At 45.5% G+C, this 25,654-nt stretch overlaps 1 protein-coding gene and 1 long non-coding RNA gene across 10 annotated transcripts in view; one reads left to right on the top strand and one right to left on the bottom strand.

The window, feature by feature from the left end:
- The window catches only part of LOC144822101 (uncharacterized), a 1,825,698-nt gene that overhangs the window by 542,994 nt on the left and 1,257,050 nt on the right, over positions 1 to 25,654 (top strand). The gene's annotated exons all lie outside the window — the stretch shown is intronic.
- The window catches only part of WNT6 (Wnt family member 6), a 657,721-nt gene that overhangs the window by 367,484 nt on the left and 264,583 nt on the right, over positions 1 to 25,654 (bottom strand). The window lies entirely within an intron of this gene.

Here is a 25,654-nt window from a genome sequence, read left to right on the forward strand (position 1 = left end):
CCTCATTGATGTTGTCCGTAAGGCTGGGTTGATCCGCTTTAAGTGTGTTGAGTCCCTCCGATTCTGAGGTTATGAAGCTGCGGCTGGGTAGGCTGACATTGGTTGGTCCATTTGCTCGCAGTATGTTGATTTGGTAGTGGATCATGGTGTGGTCGGCCCATGTGAGGCTTGAGGTTGAGTTGAACTTGATGTCATTGAAGGTGGTGAAGATGGGATCCAGCGTGTGTCCAGCGATAAGTGTGGGTTCTGTGAAAAGCTTGGTTAGTCTGATGCTCTTTAGGCTTTCTAGGAGTGGTGTGGATCAGGCGTCTGTTCTGTATTCCAGGTGGAAGTTGAGGTCCCGAGGGGTATGAAGGGTTTGGAGTCAATGATGAGGTTAGCGAAGCTATCTTGTGGTCATGGTGATTATTAGATAAGAGTTCTGCTAAAGGTGATATTTTTGGAGATTTTCAGCTTGAAATGCAGATGTTCCATGACCGGAGGTGTGTTTGTTAAACACTTGATGGTGTTTTTGTAGACGATTGTGAGTCCCCCTCCTGGCTCCTGAAGATGGTCTTCTTATGCAATATTGTAACCTGCTTGGATTCCCATTGGGTGTACATGTTGGGTTGAGCCGGGTTTCTGAGAGGAACAGGAGGTCTGGTAAGTCACTGCTTGTCAAAAGAGGAAGCAGGCAACCCTGGGTAGTTCACAAGTTTTAGGTTTAGATCAGTTTCTTTATGTAAAGCACATTACAACACCACCGTCACTCTAAATCTGATCATCTCAAATGTCTGTTTTTCTAGAAGAGTTTTTTAAGCATAGGGTTAGCACATTACCATCCATGCCGAGCTAGAAAGTGAAAAAACCTTTCTCCATTTTTAAGCAGAATCTTTAAGCAAAGGATCAGCAAGTGGCATCCATGCCAAGCTGAAAAATGGCAGTAGCCTTATACCATTTCAGGCACAGTAATACAGCTTTTTTTGTGGTGAAATTGTTTATTAAATAATTTCAAATAAATCACAAATGCAGATATATATGCAGAGGAAGAAATGGAACACAGTATAAATGAGGAAACCATTCATAAAATATAACGAAGGAGGCATAAAACAACACATCCTCCAGTATTCATAAGGCAAAATTAAGGGTAAAAAAGAAAAGAAAAGAAAGAGAGAAGTAAGGAAGGAGAAAAAGAATAAGAAAAGGAGCCCCAGAGTAACAAACTAGTTGTGAAGAGAGATGGAAGCAAGAAGAATGATAAGAAGCGGAAAAGAGAGAAGGAAAAGAAAGTAAGCATGATACAAGGGAGGTGAAATTAAGAAGGAAGAGAAGTCGTAGAAGAAGAAGAAGAAGTAGAGACAGAGTCATTATCCACTGTTGTTTCCAGGAATGGGGACCAAACTTGAAGAAAGAAGGAAGCTTGGTCCTGCAGATTATAGATTACACGTTCATAAGAAACTGTTTGTATCATTGCCACCAACCACTCCTCCTGAGAAAGAGGTAAGGAAGACTTCCAATGACGCAATATACAATTTTTTGCCGTGGCTAAAGCAGTATGGAGGAGACGGGTCTGTGGTTTAGTAAACTTGGAAAGGCCACGAAAGTCATGTAAAATTATATTTGCAGAGGTAAAGGGTAAGGGCAATGACATAGAATGAGCCAAGGTATTTCGTACAAAGAGCCAAAATGATCTGGTACGAGGGCACTCACATATAATGTGCGTTATATCACAGCCGGAAGCAGAACATCTCCAACACAAGGAATGCGAAAGTAACTTGGCATGATGTAATTTGACCGTAGACCAGTGCCATTCATGAAGAATTTTAAAAATACAAAATTTAAGGCGAGCTTCGATCCTTCCGAAATGAGATCCCATTGAATATCTGAGCAAGTCACAGAGAGGCATGTTTGCCATTTCAATTGAAGAGCTTTCGAAAGGGGTTGTGAAAATAGAGAGAGCAGGAAAGTCTTATAAAGACCAGAAGTGACACCCTTAAAAGTTCCCCATAAATTCAGATAAGATAAAATAGGAGAGACGGACAACAACTCAGGTGGGGAACTTAAATGTTTTGTGAGAGCTTGCTGAAGATGAGAGTATTTACAGGATTGTGTGGGCGGTAGATGAAATTCCTCACTTAATTGAGAAAAGGATTTAAAATTGTCACCATGGAACAGTTGTTCCCGGGAATGAATACCAGCTTCCTGCCATAGAGGCCAGGATAAAGTTCGACCTCGAACACGAATAGCCGAATTAGACCATATAGGAGCATTAAAATGAAGCCGCGAGTTAGATTTAAGGAGACGGTGACTTCTTTGCCAAGACTTAAACATGGCAGATAAGATAGGATTTTTGGGGTCAAGAGAACTGGAACCCTTGCCATATAAAAGGGATAAACCTGGACCAGAGGCCAATAAATGGCGTTCAAGTGGCACCCATTGAGGGATGTCCTTAGATTTAGGAAAGAAAGATGGGAAAGATGTAGGGCAAGGGAATAATGCTCGATAGAGGGAAGACCAAAACCTCCCTGTAATTGGTGGGATTTTAATTTAGCAAAGGTGAGACGCGGTTTAGCTGTACCCCATATAAAAAATTTAATTTTTGAATCAATGGACTGAAGAGTAGCCAGAGGAATAGTCAAAAGGAGCATACCCAAAACATAAAGAAAACGCGGTAAGGTGACCATCTTAATCGCCTGGACCCGTCCCCAAAGGGATAAACCCAGGACCTTCCATTTAAGTAATACAGCTTTGAATTTTTAAAATTCCATCCATGCCTACATGGAATAAATATAAGCAACACCTGAAACATGTCTTTCAATCATATTAGAACTCATCAGAGATGTATAGCTTTGTCCAGGCACAAGAGAGTAACCAGTATATGACAAAACAAAGCCCTTTGAGGTATAGATTACCTCATAAATTATGTGAAAAAGAAAGCAGGGAACCTTCATCCAATGTGTGTCACACAGGCCAGATCCTGCGCCCAGTCCCAGGCGGGCACCCAACTGCCCACATTGGCCATACACACCAAGGGGTTGGGCACAAGGCCTGTCATGTGACAATATAAAGGGTGTCATTTTAAGTAACATAGACCCAAAGTGTCACAATACCAAGAATATAACAAAGTGGGCCTATTGGTTTTGCTTTGTCAGTAAGTCAACACAAAATCATTTATAAATAACTATAATCCAATGAACTTCTATGTATATACATGGAAATGATTAATAATAATCACCATCACATCATAAATAATTTTTTATTAAAACAACCATAAACATATGTTAACTTTTAAGTCTTTCTTGAACATTCTTCAAATCACAAATGCAGTATTAGAATAGAATAAACCACAAGAAGTCTCCACACTCCACCTGTAGATCACCCAGGATCATCACGGAGTGCTGGCCTCTTGCGGGCAGGGAACACATATTTGCTCCCGCCCGGCAGTAGCAGGGAAAAATTCATACATGTCTTATTAAGTTCAGTCCTACTAATCCATGCCAACTCCGTGAGTAAATCATGGAGTGCTCACCTTCGCTACTCTTGGATCAAGTATAAAGGAGTGTACTTAGTGTGCATTTTTCGGTCCAATAGTAAGGTAAAGCCCCACATCATCAGTGCTAAAAGGCTCTCTTTGTTACAACTGATTAACAGTAACCCCTGATTGCCTGGAACTCCTGATAAGGATCTCAGAACTGTCACATATGACTACTCTGATACAACAAGGAACAATGGTTCCTGTGGACTATATACATAATATTTGATAACTATAAAGCTCAATGACACATACTCATAGGATCGGATTGTCAGAGGGAGAATCAAACTCATACCAAGAATTTGAAAGGTTTTACCTTTTTATGCACTTTGTATGCTCAGTGTCCCAAGTGAACCAGAACCTGTTCTTTAAAAAAAGGTGACAGTTTGTGACGTACAGTAGGTTTCCGTTTGTACAAAAACCACAAGTGCATATAAACAGAGTACTGACAGCCTTCTAACACAATGCTAGGGGCTGGAAGGTTGTTCGTTTAAAATACGTTTTGACTGCGTTTCGACCTCAAAAGCAAATATGGGTTTCATCAGGACCTAACAATGCGGGACACCTGAGCGATAACAATTGACTGTCAGTGAGGAAAGTGCACACCATTAAAAATGTGCCTAAGACCAAGTGTAAGAGAAGAAAGTACTCACATGGGGCCCAGCCAGGCGCCCAGTATGAGAGGAAATAGGGTTGACCTTTTTGCATATGATTTACAGCATACAAATCCCAAATAAATTAAGGATTACCATCTAGGAGTACCATCTGAAGGGGAGAGAAGTCATCTCTTGTGTCCCAATACTAATGGCTGCCGTAGTCAGGAGGCGAGATCCAAAATGTCAAACCTTGGTGGGTATTAATCACCAAAGGAAAATGCTATCAGATGCGGGCTAATGGAACTCCTTCCAATCTATGTCGCTACTCACGTAAGGATCCTGCCACTTGATGGCCCGGGGAAGAAAGGTGCATTGCCTCACTCTCTCCGTGTCCTCCGGCTGACTTCAGCGGAAGTGTTCTGACATTGACCGGAACAACATTGATCCCATACAATTCCGCCAGGAACTGTAACAGCAGAAATGTTCACTGGAGAAAGGTCTCTTTGCACTTTGTGTGATGAAGAATGGGGTGTTAAAACCAAGTTTACCAGTTCCGTTGCGCAGCAGAGCGCTCTGAGAGAGAGTGTCCGTTCAGAAGCAGGAAAAAGACTGTTACAAAACTAATCCAAAGGACGAGGAAAAGGAACAAAATTGTAATCCAAAGGTTTAGCCATGGAGGAACAAAGCACATCTTCTTCAGCCAAAAGTAGAATGCACGGAATCTACCTCTGAGGTCGAGTTGAATCCTAGAAAAAGTCACTAAAGTCGACAAAGTAGCCTGCGGCTGCTTGATCTATTCTTGGCAGCTCTGGAGCCTGTGTATTACTGTGAGTTGACTAGAATTGTGGGACATTGATGTAGACACCACTCATGTGGGGTTTCAGAATTGAGAACTGTCTTTACATACAAGTTGATTGTATGGTAGTTGTTGATGTAGCAGGTAGAAGTGATACTTTATTAGTTATCTCCAGCTGGAGTGTAGAAGCTTCATTGCTGATAAGTTTCCAATGAGACTTCCTGTACGGCAGAGGGAGGAGACAGGTAACCACCCAGGAGCCTACATGACCTTCTGTGTAGAACCAGCCGCATAATGTGGTTTGATGAAATCGACTGAAACAAATCTCCTGTTTTTGCAGCCAGCAAGGGGTGGTAAAAGTAGTATCTTCAACAACCATCACAGGTACAGGCACTCTGTGAGATGGTCCAAATTCTATCTTGTCCACAATTTTCTCCTGGGCTAGATCACAATCTTTGGAATCAGGAGTTGCTGGTGCCTGAGCTAGATCACAATCTTTGGAATCAGGAGTTGCTGGTGATTCTTTAACTTCTCAAGTGGCGGTATGTTTTAACTGGACGTTACTCTGTGTGACTTGTAAGTAGTTCAGTTCCTGTAAAATATCCAAACATTCATTGATGCCTAATGGTGTTTCACTCACCACTGTACTGGGACTGTCGTTGTCTGGGACCCACACTTTAACCTCAAACAGGATTTTGTACAGAGTCCAACCACCCAGGGATTTTCTAAGCAGATTATTCTGTGCTCTCTAGACCCCATAGAGGTGGTGAACCCAACTGCGACCTGAACCTAATACCCAAGCTGCTAAAGACTACTTTAAGTACCAGTTCTTTTGCTCCACTACTGCATTTAACTCAGGATGATAGGGTGAGGAATACCACAGAGTTGCACCTAATTTTCCCACTGTGTCTCTGTAAGCCTTAGAGGCGAGTGCTGGACCCTGGTCTGAATGGAATATGGTTACTGCATATGTACAGGAGAAGACTTGCATGTCTTTTATAACAGTACAGGCATCATACGATCACTGTGGCCATACCCATAGGAATCGAGAGCAGGAATCCACTGCAACCAAGATGTAAGGGGCCGCATTGATCCAGATAAACATAAGCGAGCAGCTTAACTGAGATCAATAGAGGTGTCTGTGGGGGTCAAACAATAGTGGAGCCTGGCATCTGCTGGCAGATGTCACATTTAAGCACAAAGTCCTTGGTCAGTTTGTAGAAACCTGGCCTCTAATAGCACTACTGCAATAATGAAATTGTAGCTGCCACCCCTGCGTGAGCAGATGCGAGACCCTCGAGTGTTCCTAGGATTAACCCTAACCTGCGATCTGAGTTTGGTATTGATTTAGCCCCCCACTCTGGGAATATGAACAAATGGTATGTTTTGCGCACTTAAGGTCTAGGAGTATTTTATTGGAAAGCCTTTCGGCAAATGGGTGCCATCGCACGCAGCGGCGGCAGCCACCATGATATCTCCAGCTAGCTTTGTACGTGAACGAGCGATGGCAGCGACTGCAGCAGTTTACACTGTCGCTTTTGCTACTTTGTTAACCATAGGATTCCCTACAATGTGTATCCCTACATACTGGTGATTCAGTTTGGGTATGAGATGAGTCTGTAGCAAGCATGCTTATAGCCGAACCGCATGTCCCCAAAGCATCTTTTGCTTTACTGTGTACTCTTTGGAATCTCTAATTCCATTCTGGCTCAAATAGTGTAAGAACTCATTGTAAGACTGAACGCAATAATACGACTTACACACTATGAATGTTGGGAATCCGGGGTCTGTATCCTCAAGTGCCAGAATTAGAGCTCTTTGTTCAGCCAGCTGCACTATGTAGTCATCAAGCGACTGCCTGTAGGTTTTGTCCCTACGTCAGGCTGTGCAGAACCGTTAGTATAGATGATGTAATTATACTGATCCAGAGGCATTACTAAATTAGGCAGAGAATATTCATGTTCATATTGCAGAAAAGCTTGTGTCTGTAGTGTATTGTCCAATATTTAGTCTTTATCTGTTGTGATGAGCAAGTTGGCCCATTGTTCCATCAGGGATGCTAAGCTTTCATGTTTGGAACGCTGACTTTTGTCACAGCCTCTAAGGCCGGAACTGGAGTCATGACAATAATTAGGTTCCCCTGAGCCAATGCTTTCTCTCTCAGCAATTGTGTGTCTTTTTCCCTCTCACAACAGCAGTCTGTACCGCCGTCAGGGTTTCTTTTTTTGTCGTTGCAGACCGCATCACTCCATTTGTATATTTATGCAATTGGTACAATATCACCTATTTGTATACCCCTGAGGCAATCGACAGAGCTGTGTTTGAGAACTGAGCGTGCTAAATGTAGTCAAATATCTGCTTTCAGATGCTTGTTTTGGCAGAAAAATCAATTCAATATGTCTAATGTTGTTATGTACTTCTTATGCACTATGTTGTTCATTAGTGCCACGCTGTGCACTTTTTGTGCAACGAATGTACGTGTAGATGTGTTCATGTGTCTGTAATCTATCACATATAAATGGTCTGGTTTTATTACCGTAAACAAGGGATTATTCAAGGGGAGGTGCAACCTTCTATTACACCGTGGTATTCAAGCTGGTTGAGTATTTCTCTAACTTGTTTTTTACCCTCATTGTCAATGGGGTACTGTCTTTGAGGATGTGGGGTCGACCAGACAGGTATTAAGTGATAAGGGGAGCAGTCATCCCACCCACATGGTTGCAGTATAACACATGAGTTTGCAATAATGCCCTAGCATCGCCCCGGGCCTCTCGATCCACCTCTGCTAAACCATCTGCCCCCTGGTTCTCGTTGGACTTGGCCGCGAAACGGCGACAGTGTAAAAAAGCAGAAAGAGCATGGCGCAGGCAATATGATTCTAAATCTAGGGAACCTTATAAAGAGTCTATCAGAGAGTACCACCGCGACATCACCGCTGGCAAAAAGTCCTATCTAGCAAAGAGAATTGATGCAGCCTCTAATTCTTGCAAAGAAATTTTTAGGGTGGTGAAGGACTTCATTTCCCCCTCCTGGTGCACCCCTAAGACCACGCACTCGGAGCTCTGGATCACCGAGCTGGCCAACTTCTTTGCCAACAAGATCAATGCCATTCAAAACACTTTCGCGGCTATCAGGATGACATCAATCCAGGAAGTACCTCAGTCCCCTCCCTCTCTGAATTCCACGGGCCCGGCCCTCTGGGATTTTCCGTCGCTGACTCCCGAAATCTCCCTTGAGCTTCTCTCCAAGCTCAAATCAGATTCCCCTCTTGATCCCTGTCCCGCAAAAATCCTGGCCCAGGCAGCTCCGGTACTGAACCCTTTAATTAATCCCCTTCTTAACCATTCCCTTAGCACAGGGACGGTCCCTCAGCCATGGAAGCAGGCCCTGATCCTACCTCTATTGAGGAAATCCAACTCGGACCCTAGGAACCATGCTAACTACAGACCCATTTCCCTTCTGCCGGCCCTGGCGAAAGTTGTCGAAAAACATGTCCATACCTCCCTCGTCAATTTTCTCGAGGCCCATGACATTCAGCATCAGTCACAGTCAGGGTTCCGCTCCAATCTGAGCACAGAAACAGCTCTGCTCGAGGTCACTGAGGCCATCAAAGAAACCCTAGATGGTGGGGGCAAGGCCATGCTGATCATGCTTGATCTGTCGGCGGCTTTTGACACCGTCCCCCATGACCGTCTCCTTTTTAGACTCTGGGAGATTGGCCTAAGGGGGACGGTGCTCAGCTGGTTTAGATCTTTCCTTGCCAACCGCCAGCAGACGGTCTGGGCCCCCCCTTTCTCCGCCATAATGCCGCCTCTGGAGGTTGGAGTGCCTCAAGGCTCCATTCTGAGCCCCACTCTTTTTAATATCTATATGACCCCTTTGGCGGCACTGGCGGAGGCATACGGGGCTCAGATCGTATCATACGCGGACGACACCCAACTCCTGTTCACGTGTGATAAAGGATCTGACTTTCACGGTGCTAACATCAGGGGCTGCCTTGAGGCTGTTTTCAACTGGTTTGAACATAACAGCCTCAAGTTCAACTCCGACAAATCGGAAATACTCTTCTTTGGCTGCCCAGCAGACCCCAGGTGGAAGGACTGGTGGCCTGTGGCCATGTTTCCCCCGGACAGCGACTCGATGGTCGCCAAAAACCTGGGAATCAAAATAGATAACAGCCTTTCCCTTAAACCCCAGGTTCTTGGCTTGGTCGGCAAATGTTTTGCCACCCTAAAAATGATTAGAAAATGTCTCCCTCTGTTGTCCCTTGACCATAGAAGAATTACCATACAGGCCTTGATAGGCTCGCGCCTTGACTACTCTAATGTGCTATATCTGGGCCTTCCTGACTTCCTCTTAGCTTGTTTGCAAGTCGTCCAGAACTCAGCGGCTAGAGCCAGCTTTGGCCTCACTAGGAGAGCAAGAGCCAGTGATCTTCTTAAAACCTTGCACTGGCTCCCGATCAAAAAGCGCATTGCTTTCAAAACGCTCACCATGGCATTCAAAGCCCTCCATGGTCTGGGTGCCAGATATCTTCAGAGAAGGATGAGCTTCTACACACCCTCTAGATCTCTGAGGTCTTCCACTCAGGCCATGGCCGTCACGCCTACGATTAGGCGTGCCCGGTGCGGGGGCCGCTCTTTTAAGCGCTTGGCACCCCAGATGTGGAATGCCCTTCCTCTTTCTCTAAGAGCGACTAACAATCTCCTGGCTTTCAGAAAAAATCTTAAAACTCTTCTTTTCACTCAGTAACTCTTTCACCGCCCCCTTTCGCGTTGACCGAGGATCTTCCAGCGCCGGGACACTCTTCGGAGTAGCCGTGCGCTGGAGAAATCCACCTCATAACATAACATAACATAACACTCCTTGGTGTATGCATTTTTTGCTGCATCTGGACCGAGGTCATGAAAGTCAGGTAAAATAACTGTTTGACCCTCTCGGCAGTCCATGACAAACTCTGGGAGTCAATCCCTTTCGGCCAAGATAATGTCATAGCTAATGAAAAGTTCTCCCAAAAGAAGACATATACTGGACGTTGGATTTCCCCCTCCAGAGCTTTTCCGATGACTCCTAAAAGGAACTAGATGAAGGTGTCATGCTTTTTAATATTATCACGGTTACGCAGATTATAGCGCTTGTCAGTGGCTTCCTGTTGAGGAGATCCACCCCGCGGTTTAGCCTTTTCTTTATTTTTCTTATTATGCCACTTCTTCTTAGAAGATACAGGTGCTTGCTTAGAGTAACCCTTTTCAGAATTACTTTTAATTTGCGATTTGCTAGGCCTGGCTCTCAAATTACCTCTACCCACATAGGTTTCTTCAATAAGTTTGGGTACATTGCACTCCTGTTCTCCCAGAGCTAAATCCTTTTAGTGCTGGTGTATAGCCAATGTTGCTGCTTCCCCTTTAATGTTACTTAACATAACTTTCATCTTGAAATCCAGAGCAGGGGCTGCCCCATACTCATTTTGAATCTGTTTAAGCACTTCCTGCAAAACAGCTAATGAGGGTGTACCATGTGTTCTGGTATATACGGCAGCAAAGAAATTACCCCCAGTGGTGCAGTCTTCCACTGGGGGAGCCATCCCTATGTGCAAGCAGATTGTGAGAATTCTATGTTTTTCCTGGGGTTTCGTATGGGTAAACACTTCTTCAAGCTAACTTGTTTTTTGTGTAATCCAGAACAGAATTTCCTCCTGTCTGATGGGAACTTTACCAATGACTGCACTGTTTGTGGACTAATGCCAAGTGTAACCAATTGCGGTTGTGCAGCTTGAGCAGCCCTAGCAGCTTTTGCTGTCATTGTTCGCATGACGAACTGTGTTAAGCATCTGTATATTCTAACGAGACCTGTGTACAATGTATGTAATTGTGGTGTTGTCAAATGTAATATGTTTGGATGTTGTCTGTAGTCAGCTAAGACTGGTCATGTTGCACCCTCATTGTCGAGGGAGTTAGTCTAACTTCAGCTGTGGTATGTGGTAGGGCGCCTTCAAACTAATTTTGGTGTTCTTGGTATGTCAATGTTATTTCTAGTGCTTCATAAGCTGTGTAGTTATTAGGAACTGCAGCTACAGGTTAAGTATAAAAGTGCAGTTTTGATCATGCTTTTGCTGCTGGGAATGTAACCCAGGAATAGAATACCTTGGTCCCAAACGCTTCATGGCCCTCAACCACACAACTAACATCACGACCCGTAAGGGACAATCCACGTTGTTGGAGCACTTGAGTAACCACATGTCTGCAGTTCTGTAATATGTTTATTGCTCCGTCTTCAACCATATAAATAGGTGGACATCAGAGAGGGTACTAGTATGGGGTGATCATTTGAAAGGTTTAAGCTTGAACAACCTACAGCCAATACATAGGGGTTTCCTACTTAGCTGAGGAGGATTTTTCCTAGCACCACAGACGTCTCCGGTTAAGAGGTGAATAGGGGTCTTTGGGCATACAAAAGAAAACTACTCAAGAGACCCATTAAATAAGACCCAAGCTAGAGCCTTGTTGGTGCTTTGTCGTACGGCTTATTGTTTCTCAAGTAAAACTGTGCATTTGTTGAACAACATGAATGTCAGGATTATGTCACACTGATCGCATGCACAGTCTCAGGATATGTTGTCCTGTAGTCCTACCAGCTCACAGACCATCGGTAACCTAAACCTTACCAAGCAACAAATGAAATGGGCAACCTCAGAACATGACAACCCTGACTTCCCTAGGAAATTGTGGTAACATATCTGGAACCTTTTCCATTTGGTTACTCATGCATACCCTACCCAAAGAGATACACAAGATATACACAAAATGCAGTTTCAATATTTGTTGAAGCATGGTGATTCTTGATTGAAATACATGCACTACAACAATCAATAGAAGGAAACAGAATAGCGTAATTACCATTACGAGAATAGTGAAAAAGATAAACAGTTCAACCATTTTGCTTATTACTGGGAATATATGCTTGCATACACATACTGTAATATATTGTACTCTACCTAGTGCTACCTAACCTAGTGTGTCTTTGGTGAGGGTGAACCTGCCAACTCCCTGTAGGGTGATCTAACTTCCATCACTTGCAGGCAAGTGTCATCAGAGCTCCCATCTTGGTAGAGAGCTGAGTCGAATCTCTTGCTGAAGTAAACAGGAATCACCTGGGCTGGAATTCCGCCATGGGGGTCACCTCTCAGTGCCAGTGAAATGCTCCTCTTTTCTAAACAAGGAAGTGGTGCTGTTTATATAATAAACATCACCAATGCTGCCATGCCGAAACCCCATTCAGGCCGCAGTTGGTTAGTCTATTGTGTTAGCTCTGTTGCCGAACAGTCAATAACAAATAACAACATTTTGCTTAAAGAACTTATCCTTGGCACCGAATGTTCACATTTGTTAAATGCCTACAAAGTGGAAATGTAAGCAAAGCCAGTTCAGAGAATATAATCCTGCACATGAATGCAAATGAATGTGTGTCAAGTGTCATTGTATGTAAGAAATATAGGCACCGTAACAACGTGAGCATATAAAATGGTAGTATTTCCAAACCACGCCTAATGTGACCATATAACACCGCTACATCTACAACATGGGAACCACCCCTATCAGTGGACACCTCACCTGCATCCTGAACAAATCCATCACCATCAAGACATTCCCAGATGCTTGAAAATTCATGATAGTCAAGGCATTACTAAAGAAACCCTCTGTCAAACTCACTCACAAGCAAGCTACTACCCAATCTCCCTTCTACCCTATCGATTCAAAGTCATTAGGACACACATCATCAAGCAACTTGTCACTACGTCAACATGCACCAGTGTCTAGATACAACACAATCAAGGTTCCAGTTCATCCACAGAAGGGACTACCATCAAAGCAGCCACAGACGGCATCAGGCTGCTCCTTTGCTGTGGAGATACAGCTGCCTTCATTCTGCTTGTTACCTCTGCAGCCTTTTACATGGGTTTTAATTTCACCCTGCTCAAAAGACTACATGAAACGGGCATCCACGGACCCACCATTTACTGGATATGCTACTTCCTCATAGGAATAACACAACAAGTCCTACCATCCTATTGGTCAAAGGCCAAGAACCTTATATGCAGAGTCCCCCCATGATCACCTCTCAGTCCGACGTTATTCAGCATCTACATGACCTCACAGGAGGCCCTCATCAGACCACACCAAATCAACATTCTCTTCTACACAGATGACGCCCAACTGATGCTCTTCCTGTTGGACAAGACCCCTACTAGAACCAACTTTGCCACCTGTTTGACTACAGAAGCCACCTGGATAAAATCCAACTGCCTCAAACTCAACACAGACAAAACGGACGTGGGGATTTTTAGAAGGAAAGCCTCTGCTTGGGAATCCACCGGTAGCCACCTATAATCTGTCCCACATCTACCCCACAACCCACCCAAAAATCTGGGAATCATCCTGAACAACAAGCTGAACATTACAGCCCAAGTAAATGCAATGACCTCCACCTGTTTCTACCTCTTGAGGATACGGCAAAAGATCTTTAAATGGGTACCAGGCAACACAAGGACAATGGTTACTCTGGCCCTGATCAATAGCAGGCTTCAGTACAAAAACGCACTTTACTCTAAAATCACCAAAGACGCTCCTGTACAGGCTCCAAACCATCTAAAATGCAGCAGCAAGGCTTATCGTCAAACTACTGCCCCGGACCCACATCCTCCCACATCTCAGAGAACTCCACTGGCTCCCCATACACAAACTCACCAAGTTCAAACTGCTCACAGGCACATATGAAGCGCTACACAGCATTGGCCCAACCTACCTCCTCAACAGCGGCATACACTTCCACCTAACCCCCAGGCACCTCTGCTCAGCCAGACTTACACTAGCACATGTACCCTGCATCCGCAAAGCCACAGCTGGAATCAGCTAATTATCCTATGAAACCTTGAAACGACCTCCTACATCGCATCACAGCCTCCTCATCGCTTCACAAATTCCACAAGAAGCTGAAGACCTTTCTTTTATAATAACCTCAGTGCCTAACACCCTACTAAGCACCAAGATACCCTCATGGGTGATTACGCACAATTAAATATTCATAACATAACATATGTAACTTCATGAAAGACCAACATGGAAATGGTGGCTTGTCATTTTTAAAAATATATGTATAGTTTCCATAGCATGCTGGCAGATCCCCACCAGCATATTAGGAACACTACTTACTATGCAGACACTGACATTTCCCCTTCAGTTTGATCTACAGTAAAATTGTAAAATCTCATCCTCCATAGGCATAGTATTGAGGAGTAAATTCCGCCAGTGAATACTTGTCTGTATTTGGAATTTCCTCCAGAAGCTGGAAAATGATAATTTTTCTTTGAAAAGCCATATAGATCCTGGCAGGTACTGAAGACGTTTCTTATAAGGTGGCTGAGAGAGATATTGGGTTGGTTTTCAATAGTTCTCTATTTTTGTTAGGACAGATCCTGGATAGGGACTAACCACTCCACAGAGAGGCCTTAAGATCTTGCCTTCGTGAAAGACCACTAAGAGCTGGGTCTTCTGCAATAAATATACAGTAGCATGTCAGAAGGTACTGTAAAACAGGCATGGCTTGACTGTGGGATAATTGGGAAATTAGGCCTTTCACAATCATTGGGCAGTGCTTACTACAAGATAGCTTTTCTGCAACCAACTCATCAGAAGACAGTTAGACTTTGTTAAGATTAGACCCAGAACTACCTGCATCTACCTAGAAGAGTTTTGAGACCTGGACTTGTTCTTCCCAGCCCCCAGGAAGTGGACTTGCCTCTCGAGAGTTACTCTAGCTGCACTCAGTGTTCACAGCAACATAACAGACAAGACTTGCAAGTTTCCTCTAAAGAATTGGTATGTGAGTAGGCATTCGGGCCTGTGCTGGAGTCCTGGCTGAAGAGAGTCATTGAGCATGCCTCCCACTGCTGGTGGCGGAAGAGAGTAATTGAGCATTCCTTCTATCGATATGGTACCCAGGTACCCTGGTCCCCGAAGCCTGCTTTTTTGGTTGGGGAGCTTGGGTCATGACTAGGAGAAAGAAGTTGATCATTTAAGAAAAAAAAATGCTCGTAAAACCTTTCACCGGTGTAGGACCATGACTAAGTGCAGAGGCTACCTGAGAGTGGTGGAACTTCAGCAGGCAATGCTTTCTGGTTCATTTCACCCAAAGCTTTTTCCTTCAAGAACCACACTTCAGTGGGACCTCGGGAAGAAGGTATCTGCCTCAAGGAGTCCTATCTGGCTATAACTCTCAGATTCAGAGGATTTTAAGCTCCTTAGTTTTTTTTAGGTTTGATGCCTGTCACCAGCTTGCAATGTCAGCATGCCCTCCTATCAGAGGAATAGCAGCCATATTTGAGTTCCCTGCTGTGAGAAGTTAGCCTGGCATATGATGTCCACTATTTTAGTGGGCACCTTGCACCAGTCTAAACGACCCTTATTGATGGTGGTTGTAAAGTCAACCTTATAGGCAAGCTATCCTAGTGGTGGCATGGACCAGCAGTCATAGGCTAAGACTTCAGAGAGCATGTAAAGCAAGCTGTTTTACCAATTATAATCCCTTGAATACCAAATGAAAGGACACCACACAACGTATATATCAAATATATATGTATTTACTTCTAACACAACCACTTTGCACTCTTTGTGAGGTCAGAGATCGAAGTACATCACAAGTTACTCAATTAGCATACTATAAGTTGCACAAATACAGTTATGCCCTAGGGGCCTCACAAACCATATACTAAGTAAGTGGTATAAAGACCACTTCAGGAATTGGGAATAGGCCTAGGGCCTAGGGAATCGCTGGGTCTACACTAGACAACCAAAGGTTAGGACGTAGGAGACCCACGGGAGACGTGTGCAGTGTCTAAACACAGTCGCGAGTTACCATTGACTTATAATGGAGAACGAAGAAGTTACAAAGTTACTGTTTTAGGGCACTTCCGGATGGACTACGACAAAACCCCTTTAAACTAGGACACTTGGAGAGTCAATGCCCACGGGAGCACCGGAGTACTCGAGTTACCTCACCCAGGGAAGCCGGGTGCATAGGTGTCTTTTCGTGACGGGTTTCGTCGATGCTTTCAATGGAGATCTGCAAAAGAAGTGCTGCAGGCGGCCAAAGGAAGAGTGTCCGGGTGGATCCAAGGGTGGATCGAAGAACTGAAGAACCTGAAAGCAGAGGGAACAGGGTCTGGGTCACTAGCCAGTGACCAGGAAGGAACCAGGAGATGTTGCGATGATCTCAGGTGAAGAGGTGAAGCTTGTCTCTGCAGCAACAAGGACCAGGAGGTGTTGACGATGACTAGGAGCAGGATTCGAGCTGTCCCACGAAGGATCTAGTTGACTGCAGTGTCGGTATCTGGACTGGACCCAACAAACCTTGGCAAACGCAATCCACGCAGGAAGTGAAGATTGGCTTCGGAGCAGACCAGCAAGGTCTGAGGAGCTTCACCTTTGCAGGGATGCTGGAGCAAGCCTGGAGCAACCAGGAAAGTAGTTTGGTTTCAAAGGTTTGTCTTCAGGGGGCTCACTTGCCAGCGGGCTAGCAACTGGTAAGACGCGTTGAGCTGAAATGCAAGAGCGGGCCCCACGCAGCACTCGTGGAGTGTGGAGGGCTGACCTTCGATGCACTTTTCAAAGAACAGCTATAAGGAGATGGTTCCGAAAGCTGCAGAGGGGCTCAGCTCATGCTAGGGCACCCTCTCACATAAAACCAAGCACTCTGCCTCCAGGATTGTTAAGGCCTGCCATAGGAGTGACTTATAGGTGCATATGTGTCTATATATAAGGTAGATATAGATATACTATATCTAAGTAAGGGGTGAGTACACCACCTTACCCAAGCTGAGTGACCAGCCTGTGGTGTCAGTTTGGATGGCCAGCCAGGGGTGCAATAATACATGCTGCAGCCCCTGGTAGGCCTTGGATGCACATATCCCCTGGGTACCTATGGTACACTATACAGGGGCTCATAAAAGGGTGATCCACTACACAATCGGGTATGTACCTAAAGTACATGGCATCAATTTAGAGAGAGAACAGCTGGGCTGTGGGTCTGATTAGCAGGCCCACAGTCACACTAAAGTCGAAAAATCAGAAAATCACAGCAAAAAGTGGGGGGTGACCATAGGAAGCAGACCCTACTCTCCTACACCTGCCTCACATAGATCTCACTGCCTTGCTATCAACCACCGTGCATCAGGTTCTCTGAGGACAGAAGAGTTTGCCAAGCTGGGACCATGTTTGGGTGCAGCCAGTGGAAACTGCAGTTGGTCCACTTCCAAATAAGGTAGCAGAACTACAAGTTTGACAGGTGGGTGAAAACCGAAGAAACTTTGCACAGTGGGACCAAAACAAAATGGTGGCACTAGGTAAAGTGGTCTGCTTTCAGAAAAAACATCACAGTCGCAATTGGCCTGAATGCAGTCAAGTCCCCTTCAGACAAGGAGGGATCTCTCAATATGTTGGGTGGTCCTCCTCCAGGGTAGTAGAGGCTAAAGCCTCTGCTGAGCCGGCAGGCTGTTGGGTCAGCCACCGGGTAGTAAATGCCATTCCTAACTTGTTTTTGTTCTCAGAAATCTCCAGCAAGTATAGCAGAATGTTACAGCTGATGAGGCTCCACGATGTCTAATACATCACTTTGGTGGCCATGTGTAACCCTTACAATTTGCAGGAAAACAACAAAGGGCCTGATTCACAGAGGGCCTTTGCACCCATGGTATAAGCCCTGCAGTCTTGGGAGAGTCTCCACACTCGTTGCGGTATCTCCGCAATGAGAGGTCTCATTACGGAGATTCCGCCCTGAGTGCGGAGACTCCCCCACGATTGCAGGCCCTCCACCAATGTGAATCAGGCCTTCGAAGTAAGACAAAATGGCAGTTCACGCCTCCTTAGGTCAGGCCTTTCCAGTGACAAGTAATTGAGAAATAATATGGAAAAAGGTGTAGTATTGTAGCATCCTATTTGTTATTTACCTTTCCAGTCCAGTAAACAAACACCAACAATCTCATAATACTGCTATTGCCTTGAAAGAGGCTTTTCAAAAAGCAAACCCGGGTCGTGCTATTGTCGACATGAGTGGTGGAGTGATTTTAGATTTTTTTAATGAAATGATTTTCTATATCACAGTGGGCATGTTATATACTGTTGGTATCTTACCATTGAGGCCTACAAAAGAATACCCACAAAATTAGTATTTTAAGCAATTTGTTTTCTTTCTGCTTATTTCAGTTGTGCTCAGTTGACACTTTTATTTTCCTGCCACATCCTTTGAAATCAATTGCATCAGATTAAGGAGAGGGGATCATTTTTGTAAATAACTGAGGCTTATGCCCTTGATACACACGCTGGTTATACTAACTATCCAATACCTTAAAGTTATGTTATATTAAAGTTATGGTACATATATTTTATGTTAAAATTAAGCCATGTCAAAGTTTGAAGAAATGGCTTGCGTAAATGCTAATTTATATTAATTTTAAGAATCTCATTTAATGTATGTTGAAGTTAAGGTAATGTAAGTGATGTTTGAGTTAAGTTTTTTTGGTGACGCTACATTTTATTTAATTACACTTTGATGTAAGAGTTAATCACCGTTCAAGCTTGAGAACATCTACTCAAGACGCACTTATCTAATTCCATAATGAATATAATATGTCTTGCATTTTGATTTGCCTTTTTTTTTTTTTTTTTTGAAAACCTTTATTGTGCAGAAATTGCTCACAAATACGGGCCTACAACCCATCGGGCCGGCCACCACACTTATAGAAGCACATTGGTCCGGTCAGAAGCTCCAGCAGGATACCACAGTAATCCAAACTGGAATCAAAGGTGAAAAGCCACAGGGCAACCACCACGAGCAGGATGAGAGAAGGTTGATTTTATAATAGAAGAAGGGGTATAGCAGGATAATGGCAATCATTAAAGTCCAGAGGGCCGTGGCGGGCCGCGAGCAAGCAGTAGTACAGAACACAGGAAAATTCAAAAAGAACAATTACATTTTAGCAAAGGCAGAACATGAGTCCCACAGTAATAAGCAATTGCAACCGCTGCCCAGCGCCCACCCACCACTACGAGAACACACAATGATACACAGAACGAAAAATAGGCTTGCAAAACAAAGAGCCCTCCGCTACGACAACCCAGGGGAGGGAAGAAAAAAGGGGAGGGGGAAAAAGGGAAATGACATCGGGAAAAAAAGGGGGGAAAGAAAGAACGCAGCATCACAGCATGCGCCCCATGGCTAACTAAGCACTCAAAAATAGACCGGCACATGGAACCAGTGGTAACAGGAGTAATGAATGCGTAGTAAACAGTGACGGCAGGGAGACCAGAAGGCCCATGCTAGCAAAAAACACCCCAGGGGGCCACATGCCGACACCGCGTCCCGAAAAAAGGGGATACATAAGAGCCATAGAACCAAAAAAAAAGGAAAGAAGGGGAGAAAACAAAATGACAGACCCCTCCCCCCCCACCCCGCACACCCCACCCTGCACCCCTGCAGAAGGCTATGGCCTACCCCCCAGCAGCGTGCCTGTCGCCCTAACCAGAAACCCGAAATATAGAAGAGTTAAAAGTAAAGAACGAACCACAAAGACAAAAAGAAGAAGGGGAAATAGGGAAATAACGGCGGGAGAGGAGCCTCATAATCAAAACCAGCAGCTCCCACCCCCCCGCCCGAACATACTCAGAGCCCACGGGAAGATAGTAATTACAAGGAGAAGCTCCAGGAACATGAAGGAGAATCGAACATAGTCATACAGTCACAAACGGATCATCCGACCATACCGCAAAATAATAGTCCACCGAGGCAAGTTCATCTCAACCCTGTCCTCGTCTATCCAAAGCCGTAGGCATCCAACGCACAAGGAACCAGATCATGAGGAACCAGAGGCGAATAGCAGGGAGTCCAATCGTCAATCCACACAAGTCATATCGATTTCGACCCGGATGAACAGGAAAAGACGGCAACCACCGCAGGTAATGCAGGCACAGTTCCGCCGACAATAGGAGGAAATTCGTCTCGGCGGAGCAACCACAGGATCTGCGTTCGGCCATTCGAGGCAAAAAAGGAATGGGAGATCCAACGAGACCGGTCCGGACGGGACCCGGCCGGCGGACCCCCAGCACAGGGGAGAGCACATGATGATTGAGGGCAGCAGGTATCCGTACACCCAAACAAGCGGCAGCCGCCGGGTCCACGACCTCCAGGAAAGACCCAGCAGCAAACAGCAGCGATGAAGCCGCACACACCGGGGGGGGCCCCAGCAGGCCCGGCAAAATGATCATCCTCCAGTTCAGCGATAGGTGCGGTCATGGAAGCACTCCAGGAGCGCAAGGCGGCGAGAATGTCGCCAAGCGTAGGCTCACCCTTACGGTATTCAGCAAACGTGCCACGCGGCGGACCAGCGTCGCCAGTCTCGGCCAGGCTGAGAGACCGGGCGCCGGCCGCCATCTTGAAAGCCCGGCGGGGCCGCGGCAATCTCCGACCCCCGGCCGGCCACAAGCGGGGTCACACAGGATACAGCCGACCACAAGCAGAGGCACCCCCAGGGCAGGAAGGCGGGCCACCAGAATAAGGAGGGTCGCCGGCTCCCATGCCACCGGCTCCGTTCTCCGAGTCCGGGCGGAGGGACTCAAGATGGCCGGACAGGAGAACAAAGGGGAGACGAGCCACATACACGGTCAACCCCCGTCCATGGAAGGCAGCGCCCCAACACCAGGCCGCAGGACCGCCGGACCAGGCCCGGAGAGCCGTAACCGGTCTAATTGCACATCGGCCTCTCCGACCGAGCCCACACCGCCACCAAGGGCCGGCCACAGCGCTCCGCCCCGCCCAGGCGCCGCCGAGGAGCTTCAGGCTCGCCCGCTCCAGAGGCCCCGAAGCGAACAAGGGCGCAGCTCAGGATCCGCGGCACCTAGGAACAGACGGATCAGACGGTAAGTGCCAGCGAAATGTCTTAGTTCCATAGTCTACCAAAGAATACTTCCCGGGGCAGGATAAGACACAGGATAGACGTTCCAGGCAGGAAAGCAAACGGAGCCGAGCTAAAACGCGGCCATCGCGGACGCGAGCTTGGCTCCTCCCCCTGCCATTTTTTAATAGAAAATGACTGATTCTTCCTCCCATAGATCTTCTAACTCCAGAAGTCTCAGGGGTTTATCAGGAATTCATTCCATGTTTTTTTAACTCAGTTTCTTCCCTGTTATGTGTGACCAAATGCGATGGCTCAATATTTGCTTATTTGAGATCTCAATCTTGTGTTAATGTTTAACAAAGGTTAAGGGCTAGATTATTTGTTTGGCGGTCAATGGGACCGCCAAACTGGGGCAGTGGTGCAGTAGTCACCGCCTCACCGGAGGTCCGATTGCCTAATTACAACTCCGGCGATCGAACCGCCATGAAACTGCCGCAAGCAACAGGGATCCAGGTTCCCTGGTGGTTTCGTGGCGGTGTGTAGTCACAATAAGATTGGCAGGCCGCCGCGGCCCCAGCAAGCAGATTACGAGTTTCCTTACTGCCAGCAGTCTCATGGAGGTTTTCACGCCATGAAACTGCTGGCGGTGAGGAGACTAAGGGGGCCCTACAGTGCCCCCTGGTGACGCAGGCCATGGGGATGCATGCAGTGGGGCACATATTGTGCACCCCTGTCTGCATGCACACCCAGTTCCTGCATGGCATAGATTTAACAGTCCATGCCGTACAGAAACTTGCTTTGGTATTCCGATTGCAGTGCCTTTTTTAAAGGCACCACTGTGGGATCGCCAAAGGACCACCCAATAGACAACAAGAAAACTTGCAATCTGGTGGTCGGCTGCCAGTTGAGTTTGGCAGTAGGGGAGTAGGACGGTCGGTGTGCAACCCCGCTTCGGCACTGCTAAACAAGTAATCAGGTCCTAAATGTCTTTATTGTTTGATTGTACAGACCTAATTCCATTCAAATCTGAGATGGAGGTACATTTGGGGTGAGGCAGAATATATTCTTGTAAACTTTACAAACACTTGTGTCCAAAAAAGGCGCAAAGGATCCTGGGAGTTACTCTAGGCTATAGGTTAAAGATAGTAGCATTTTACTTTTAATCAGGTGGGAACCTCTGTTTAGCCTGTAATGGTTTAAATGCATGGCCCGAAGAGTTAGCAGTTTTTTTTGGCTAACTTATGTTCATAAAAGGTGCCACAATTATTCAATATAAGGCATCGATAGGTCTTAACATTTCGTATCATATCTTGTGACGTAACGTTATGCATATTTTCAATGCATTTTCCATGTTATACGTTATGCTCCATTGCATTTCTGTTCTACAGCATGCTCTAACCATGCGTACCATAAAAGGATGTTGCTCGTATGCTTTGTTCTATGTGCTACTGTATTATATGCTATATTACATCTCTTAATATCAGTTGCATCATGTGACACTAAGGTCACGCTGTGCTATTCTACACCACATTACTTTATGGTATGTTGTTCTAGGGTCCATAAGCATCTTTGTGTTTGCGGGAGGCTGTAGCATTGCGCATGCCCAGTTCTTTGCTTTCAAAAACTTTGCAGGTCAATTCTAATGCACCCAGATAGCTTGTCTTGACGAAGTTGTACGCAAAGCTCGGTGGCTAATTATCTTTATATTATAAGGATGAAGGGAGAGGATAGGGGCCTGGCTTAGGCTGTCAGAATGATTGACCCGCTCAGAGATGAGCTGCCAGGGAAGTAACACACTTTGCCTAAAATCACTTAGCATATTTTTCCTCCACAGGAAAGGTCTCGTCTTTCAAACTATCTGAGGATTCCAGGCTGCGCCCAGAGGCGCCTTCAGGCCGCGCAGTGCTTAGTAAACACCCACCCCAGACAAGGAGACCACCTTTAAGATCTGCCTATGCAGAGCCAGCGAAGAAAAGAGGCGTGCCGGGAGAGGCAACAGATGGGAAGAAGAGATAAAGGGTAAGAGAGTGGGACACAGATTGAGAGGTGGAAGGACAGAGAGGAAAGTTGGAGGCAACAGGACGAAAGCGAAGGTCTGGGATAAGGTCGAACAAAGGGAAGAAACGAGATAGGAAGAAGTGTGAGCGAAGGCAAAAGGAAGAGCGGGAAAGGGAAGGAGAAAGATGGAGGATACAGGAAGGACATTGGTGAGATTAAGAAGATAAGAGGAGGAAACAGTGATAAGAAAGATGAGCGGGAAGAGAGAGGAATTAAGAAGTCTAGAAAAATGGAGGAGAGATGGGAGTAGGATAGCGGGGAGGGAAAGAGGAAAAACTGGGAGATGGTGATAGAGATATAGTACAATAAATAGGAGAAAGTGAGATAAGGAGCAAGGGACAGAAGGGGGAAGTAAGAAGGGAGAGTGAGGGTAAGGAAAGGAAAGCAGAGTACGGGATATATATATATAAAAGCAAGTGCAACATTAAGAGATAGACAAATAGGGAGAGAGGAGGGTAATTGAAGAAAATGAGATGAGGAAGAATAAAGAAGAGGAAGTAGAAGTTGGCAGATAGAGAGCTAGAGGATAGAGACAGAAAAAGTACAGAGGAAGGGAGAAAGAGGGGTAAACAGAAAATATTGAAAAGATGATCTGGAGAAAGAGTACGAAAGATGAGGGAAGTAGAAAGAGAGATCCAAAGATGAGAAATGGCGGTCGGATTGATGGAAAGACAGGGGGAGAAAACAGGGCGAGAGTGGGGAAATAGAATGAGGAAGTAAGGTGACAGAAAGAGAAAATTGAGGAGAAGAGAGATAGAAGGTAGAGAAAATGAGAGACAGGAGTGAAAGGGATCAAGTGAGAAGGAAAGAGGGCGAGGGAGGCTTGTAGATGGGAAGATGGAGAGGAGGCTCAGAAGAAGGAAGAAGGAAAAGAACAGACCAGGGAGCTGAGAAGGATGGAGAAGAGTAGAAGAACAATAAAGAAGAGCAAGCAAGTGGGCAAGCAAGGAGTCATAGGGGGATAATGTGGGAAACTGAAAGTGCCGGGTAATTTAGAGAAGTAATAACAACTTACTCTCTCAAACCAGTGTTTAACTATTGCTCCCCTGAACCTAAAAAAGTTTCCCCTGTAGGGAGCAGACGTCCTCCCACATGGGCCCTCAACCTTTGCTATTTCTGAATGAAGAAATCAGCAAACCCTCAACCGACCTCGCGGGCACAGCCTCTATAACTTCCCCACAGTCCTCATTTCCAGTGCGTGGTCCACAGGCACACATGAACCATACCCTCCCCATATGATGTGACGCGCCCCCTTCCCCCTCCTCTCACTCTTAGAAGTCGTTCCCTACTCCAAAACGCTTAAGCCCTACTGACCTCTGTCTAAACCCAAAGGAAACTCACAAAAGCCTCAGATGAAAACTGAGTAGGTCTCTTCTCCCTATAACCCTTTTTCATGAGTGAACTCACCCACTTATGGCTCTGTGACGGATGAATGGATAACCTTCATATAGCATACTCCACACAGACGTCCAACCATATTTAGAGTTTGGCAAACAGGATACTCCATTGAAAGGTGGCAGCTACCCCATCTCCAATCCACCATATTACAAGTACACTATAATTCACTTGGAATATGGAAGATGTGATATCTGCCACATTTGTGATGGAGTATCACATCAGTCAAACTAAGGCGCTGATTCACAAAGGTAAACTTACACTTTCATGAAAGGTTACAATTGTTTGCTGTTCACAAAGGGATGTATGAGTAGTATCTGTATGAGTGCCGAGTCTCCACACATAAAAAGACCTATCCCATAAATCCCTTTGTGAATAGCAAACAATCGTTAACTTACACAAAATCAGGACCTAAATGTCTCTTGGTGCTGTCCTGACTGCCCTAAATGTAGTATCGTACCAGGATCCTCCACCCTCTAGTGTGCATGGTTGGCTGTTTGATGTGCATTTATAGATGTTCTTCTCTGTCGAAAAAACATTTCTTAGCTCACAAAATGTAGATGAACCTCCGCAAAAACTAAAGGCACCTTCCAGACCTTGCAACTTTGTCTCAAGTCTTCCCCCATAATGATACTTGCCTAACCTCCCAGGACCTGTTAATGGCATGAACACATTCTCTGTGAGATAAGACATCCAAATGGATAACCTCACTCAACCCTGTCATCTTATTTTAAGGGTTTGCCCAGACATCCTATATTTATATATTTATAACTAAATGGATTGTTATATTTATATTTGCCCTGCCCACAGGTAAGAAGCCAAACTTATTCTCGTGCCCTAAGTCCATTCCAAGTGTTCAGCCATGTCAATCGTAGGAGGAAGGATAGTCACCTGTATCTGAGCCCTCCCCGGCTGACCTAAGTAATCCTTCACTCACCCTGCCTTCATACAATCCACTCTTACTAGTCCATAGAAGCCCTACCTTGAATCCTTGATCCTCAGCAGCATGACCACGGCCCTGGTCTCCCATATTGCTCCAAGGGCTTTCAGAAGATGAATGTATCTCATCTCCAATGAATCTTTGAGGCACACAATAACCTTAGGGTCTGCCAATCAGACCTTCAATACACTTATCGCACCATCCTCAATGTACTTGCCCAACTCATGCAAACTCCTTACTAGTACTTTGCCTCCTTGACTAGCTCGCAGCATTAAAGTCAACCCATAAAAAAATACCGAATGGAACAGTTCAGGCTGGCACTAGTACCTCTCACCATATGCTACTCCTGCTGTCACTCTAAACAATTCAAATCATGGTCCTTCTTTTCAAAGCCATGTCACATCACTTGTATTGG

The sequence above is a fragment of the Lissotriton helveticus genome, chromosome 3_1, assembly GCF_964261635.1.
Source record: "Lissotriton helveticus chromosome 3_1, aLisHel1.1, whole genome shotgun sequence".
Taxonomy (NCBI): Eukaryota; Metazoa; Chordata; class Amphibia; order Caudata; family Salamandridae; genus Lissotriton; species Lissotriton helveticus.